Below are 6,590 nucleotides of genomic sequence, written 5' to 3'. Positions count from 1 at the left end.
TTTTTCTGTATGAAACTGTATTTTAATAATGAAATGGAGATCCTTTTCAGAGTTTAAAACCTCATTTAATTTTATGTCTTACAAGGTTTATACAGAGAACAATATTGTATAACTGTATTAATTCAACTGTAAACCTAAAAATTTACAGCCAATTTTGAAAGAGAAGTATCTTAGCTCTGGAAATTTTTATTGAATATGTCAATGCTGTTGTAATGAAATGCCTCTTCTAATTATATGGTTATTAAATAATTTTAAAAGGGGATGAATAAGCAGAGAGGGGATTTTATGGTTGCAATAATACACAATAGTATAATAACCAATGAATGTGATTGTCAGAATCCATAGAGTATACATCACCAAAAACGATTCTCATGTCAAATGTGTGTTCTAGATGATAATGAGTGTTGACATAGATTCATCATTTGTAACTTATGTACCTTCTAGTGTGGGATGTTGGTGTGGGAGGCCATGCAGTTGAGGCTGTGCATGTATGGTGTCAGGGAAAAATATGTACTTTCAACTCAACTTTCCTATGTGTCTAAAACTGTCCTAAAATAATGAAGTGAATTAAAAGTGAAAATGGAGGTAGATCTTAATACCATCAAGCTATATTGTATGAAAATTGCAAAAATTCAGTTTAAAATGCAAAAGAAAAGGTGAAAGATGATCATCTGATTGCCTGAAATTGAACTTTAACAAGGAGTTCTGTCTTCTCATTTGTTAAACCTGGCAACTGTGCTGGAAGAGAACAGGGATTTGAGTTACACAAATCGCAATGAGCATCTTAATGAGTATGGCATATTGTGAGCTTTCTTCTCCCCTCTCTGCAGGTGTCTCCCTATTATCTCCCTAGCCGAGACACCTGATTTGTAGAGGGCGCAGTGGCAATGGGCTATATGCCCTCACACTCGATTTAGTCCATTTGCTATAGTTTGGCTCCTTCTAATGAACCCTAGAATTAAAAAGAATATTTTCAAATCAACGTCCAGCTTTCTTTGTTTACATAAGGTTTACATTTGATCTTAGGCTTCTTTGTTCACATGTGTATAGTTTCAGTAATTTCATTAAAGTCCTATGAAGTAAAAAAAAAATTTCTATGGTCATAGTATAGTCAACTAGTTTAAGGAACAAAATATATATCTAGTCAAAGTTTATCTGAGAATATTTGTATTTTTATGCAAGCCTTATCTACAAAGCACATGATAATTAAAAGTACCAGACTGGTGGAACTAACGTTATTAGATGTTTAACAGCCATACTTTGAGGCCTATACTAAAGTGGTCAGAGGGACTTAAAGGACAGTTTTTGCCTCTTGCCCTCCAAGGTCAACTAAGTCATGGAACATCTCTCAAAATGTCCTGTAACTATGGTGAGTCACCACCTGTCCTCTTGTTCAGGGAGGACATGGAGACCCCACGAGATGGACTTGAACCAGTGTGCAGTCTACAAAAAGGAGGGTCAACTCAGAGGAAACATCTCATTTATGCTTCCAAGTGAAGCCAGACATGGTTAAGCAGGACTTTTAATTTATCTTCTTATAGATGGAACTGTTAAAAGAAAGGAGCCTGGAGCTCTTTCCAAGGCCTTGTGACCCCTGAAAAACAGATCCTTAAACAACCTTAAAAGTAGAAATAAATCCATTAGGCTTAAGTCTACATTATTTCTCATTGATGATTTTATTCCTAACCAGAAAGTGCTGCTCAGATGTAAGACCTAAAATCTTGGTCTTCAATACTGTAGTGCCCACCTGTAGCTAAGGGAGACAACCAGCTATTGTTCTAAAATGATGGATTAATTTTTTTCTCTCCCTATCTAGAAGCCTTTGAGAAGGAACTTACACTGATTTTAACTACTCCAAAAGCTCTCAAAATACCTGCAAGCAAATCCTGAATCCATCACTCTAGAGTCCATCCTTGGAAGACAAAAGAAAAACCAGGAGAAGCCCAATAGAGGGATGCTTTTGAAAGCCCTTTTCAAGAAATTCCAATGAACTCTCACATGAACATTTGAAAATTGCCCTGTTCTGACTTTGTTCTAGTTCCCTGTCTAGAACTTATAATGCTAATTTATCTTGCCTTTACTTCTCTTTCACATCTCCTAGTCATGATTTAAGGACTTTCTTTCCCCCCCTAGAGATAAGAGTTATGCAATTTGGGAGCCTTTTAGATAGACCCACTGAAGGGGTACTCCAATTGCATCACCCTGTGACCCTGTTCAGCATGGAAGAAGTCAGAGTGGTCTGCATCCTGATTCTCTATTGGCAATATGGGTAACCTCTTCAGAGGATCGTGTGGTAAGAATTGGAAGTAGGAATTGTCTAGGCAGTTTGGGTAAAAAGACCCCAAAGCAAAGTAGCCAGTTTCTTGGCTAAAAGTCAAAATGTCCTTTGGCCTCTTAGCAACATACTCTGTTCCAAAGGCCAAAAGTGTTGAAAGTATTTGGCAGCTTTTATCTAATCTTTAAAAGATTTTAGTAGCCAGTTTCTTGGCTAAAAGTCAAAATGTCCTTTGGCGACTGTTAACAGCACACTCTGTTCCAAAGGCCAAAAATGTCAAAAGTATTTTGGAGCTTGTATCTAATCCTTAAATGATTTTAGGATTACCTCTTCAGAAGGGGGAATTAGCCAAAAGCCCCATAAAAATAAATAAATAAATCAAAGAAGAAGAAAGTGCATGAAGTTATCAGAAAAAAGTGTTGGGGAGATATTGGAGGAGTTGGAAGGGGGGCATGGATGCAACACACTGTTCCAAAGGCTAAAAATTTCAAAATGTCAGAAGTATTTGGGAGCTTGTATCTAATCCTTAAAAGATTTTAAGGTTACCTCTTCAGGAGGGGGGACTGTTGGAAGGGAGGAAGTGGGCATGGATTTGATCAAAACACCTTATATGCATGTATGAAATTCTCAATAAATTATTTATTTAAATAAAAAAGATGTGTTTCTGGTGATATTTGCAGAGATAGTTATTAAATAGATCATAAGGCTGACCTAGTGAAATGATCAATACTTTGAAAAATTCATAATATGGTAATATTATTCAGAGGTCATAAAACGCCAAAGGGAAGGCCTAATTGAAGGAAGTAGGTCACTGGCACTGTGTCCCTGGGGACTACCTGTGCTCTGGATTCTTGCTGTGTTTTCTTTTGCACTCCTGCCTCTATGATGTTCAAGTACATGGCACAGAACAACCATGAACTGAACCCCCTGAAACTGTGAACAAAATAATTCTTTCCTCCTTCAAGCTCTCCTCTCAGATCACTTGTTACAGCAAGAAAACAAATCCAACTAATACAATGTCCTTCAGGAAATAAATGGCTAAACAAACTGAATAATAAAACATTATCCGGTGTCAAAAAGAAATGTGCTCTTAAGTCATGAAGCTATGAAAGTTTGTAAACATGTATTATATGGAAATGACACTATCTGAAAAGGCTACTTAGTATATTATTTTAATTATATGAAATTATAGAAAAGTTGAAATTAATAAGATAACAAAAATATTAGTCATTTCAGATCATATGGTAAGAGGGAATGAACAGGAGAACACAGGGGTTTTAAGACAGTGAACGTGCAATGCTCTGATATAGTGGATGTATGCCATTACATGCTTGTCAAACTCATAGACACCAAGAGAGAACTCCAGTGTAAACTGTGGGCTTCGGATGGCAATGATATATCAATATATGTTTATCAGCTATAAAAAATACAGCATTCTAGCTGAGATAGTGATAACATGGGAGGATGTACATGTGTAGGGCAGGAATATATAGGGATGTGTGCATCTCAGTACTGTTTAAACTATTGTAAAGTACTGGCAACATGGCTCAGCAGTCAAAGGTGCTTGCCAACAAGTCTGATGACCTGATGGTCCCCAGGACCCACATATTAGAAGGGAGAACAGGTCCTGAACTACACATATGTGCACACAAATAAATAAATAAGTAAATGGAATTACAAATATTTCAAAAGCTTGGCATGGTGGTGAACATCTGTAATCTCACCACTTAGGAGGCAAAGGCCGCAAATCTCTAATCCCAAGGTCAACCTGGTATACATAAAAAGTTCCACTTCAGACAGAGCTATTTAAGACCCTAAATTTAAAACAAATCCTATAAAAGTAAAGTCTACTTTAAAAAAATAGCAATATGGGAAAGTAAGTGAAAAAAGGTTTACAATTCAACTTGAGATTGTGAAAGGCACAGGGCCTATCATCTCCCATGGAAATAGCATCACAAAAGCTTTGATTCGTTACAAATTAATCACTATAAATTAATATGATCACCATTAAATATTAGCATAGTTTTTAAATTTCAGAAGCTGTTTTTATATTAAAGAAGACAGCAATAGTAACCAGAAAAAGATATAGGCCAAGCTGAGTGATCGAATCATCACGTAAGGAAAGGTTTAGATCAACATGTTGATGGTCATATCAAAAAAAATTACAAACCAACAGAAGGGAACAAAAAATAGAAATTTACCAAAATTCATAGAGAATTTAGTATATGATAAGAGTGATATCCTAAATTAATAGGTTGCAGGAATTCTTGTATCTTGCTAATTGGAGCACAGATCTATGAATGACTTCAGTTTAATATCTATTAAAACTACAAATATGTTTACCATTGTGGTAAAGCTATGATCTCAGCACTTAGGAAACTGAGTACTACCAGATCACAGCTCTAACAATCTAGGCTCAGCCACCCTCCTGTATAATGAAAAGCAGAAAAAGGAGATGTATTCAATGTGGCCACATTGGGAAGAGGAACAAAGAAATTCAATGTCTCTCCCTCACCCCATTCTATTTTCAGTTTTATATGAATTTTGGATTTAAATAGAAGGCAAGAGGTATGTATAGCTAAGCAGTCCCTGTCAAAGTGCATCCCCCCTTCATCCTTGCTACCACTTGCTGCTCCTGCAACATGGTCTAACAAGTCAGAACCATGTAAAATCTCTTTCCAGGAGGTGAGTTCCCCTTCTAGCTGTCACCAGGCTCCTAGCCTTTTCCTTTTCCCAGCATGAGATTCCTAAAGAAATTCTAATTTATCTGAATCTATCATTTCAATAATCTGATAGACAAAGGGAAGGACCTGTTTAAAATTCTTTATTATTTGGACTCTCTCTTTTGAAGCTGTTGACAAGGGGTTCCATAAACCTTTCAACAGGACTAGCCATTACTCCTACTCTTGATTACCTACCAGAGTGTCACGGTAAGACCCTATTGCTGAAGATACTACATACATGAACTGTAGAAAAAACAAGGAAAAATCAAGCTGGTGCTGACTTCAAAGTCTCATATCTACTGCCTAGCTTTCATAGTCTTGGTAGGTGCTATGCAAGCTACATGAAGAAAAAATTTAGCAGGAACCTTACGCAGCTGCAAATCCTGCAAGGTACAACAACTGGCCTGGCAAGATATTCGCACTTGTGCAATAGTGGCATGAATATTATAGGAGTAAACAACTACTTTATAATTGGATTTAAGGTCCACTTTAAAGGATGGAGCCCGTACCTGACATTGAAATCAGACTTATGAACCTAGACAGCCCTTAGGTGATGGGAGAAAGTGTAATGAAATTATTCTGTTAAATAGACATAGTATTAAAGTGACTCCGAATGATTTATTACTATACTCAGATTAATTTATCTCTCAACTCAGCAGAGAAATTTCCTTATCCAGCAGATAGATGGTAATTAACATAGAGACCCACAACTGGCCAACATGCAGAGATTAAGATGCTACAGACTGCTTGTCTTAGTTTGTTTCTTCATTGCTGTGACAAAACACTCTGACCACTACCAACTTGGGGAGGAAAGGGTTTATTCAACTTACATCTCCCAGGTCGTAGTTCATAAGGGAACCTGGGGTAGGAACTCAGGGCAGGAACCTGGAAGCAGGAGCTGGAGCACAGACCATGGAGGAACTCTGCTTACTGGCTTGCTCCCTTGGCCCCTGCTCAGCCTGCTTTCTTATACAACACAGGCCTGCCTGCCCAGGGGTGGCACCACCCACAGTGGGCTGGGCCCTCCTACATCACTTATCAAGAAGATGCTCCTCAGACATAGCCACAGGCCAGTCCAATAGAGGAAATTCCTCAACTGAAGCTCCCTCAACCCAGGTGTGTCAAGTTGACACTAAAGCTATCCAGCACTCTGCTTATCCCTGAATAGGACACCTATAGCAAACTTCTGCTTCCCAAGGCTCAGGGATCATTGTTGAGGAGGGGGGTGGATAGGTTGTAAGAGCCATAGAAGGTGAATGACCACAAGGAAGCAGAGCTTTCCAAACAGCTGGTCAGTTACTCATATGAGCTCATGGTGACAGCATGCATAGGGCCCACATAAGCCCAACTCAGACAAAATCCCAGCATAGAAGTGGGGAAGTAGGTAAGAAACCCCAGCCCTACCTGAAGAACTATAGGAAACCAATGGTTGCTGGGAAGGGGAGATTCAGCTGCATTTAAAGGTGAGACTCTTGGTATGTTGATCAAGCTTCAGGGGATGAACCCACACTGAAGGGCATTTGGGGACACAAAAACCTGATTCTTTAGACTTGAATATATGAATGTATATATTTAATATATAATAAATCTAT

The sequence above is a fragment of the Nannospalax galili genome, unplaced genomic scaffold, assembly GCF_000622305.1.
Source record: "Nannospalax galili isolate Female #2095 unplaced genomic scaffold, S.galili_v1.0 scaffold751, whole genome shotgun sequence".
NCBI classification, from domain to species: Eukaryota; Metazoa; Chordata; class Mammalia; order Rodentia; family Spalacidae; genus Nannospalax; species Nannospalax galili.
This window is presented reverse-complemented; position numbering follows the sequence as displayed.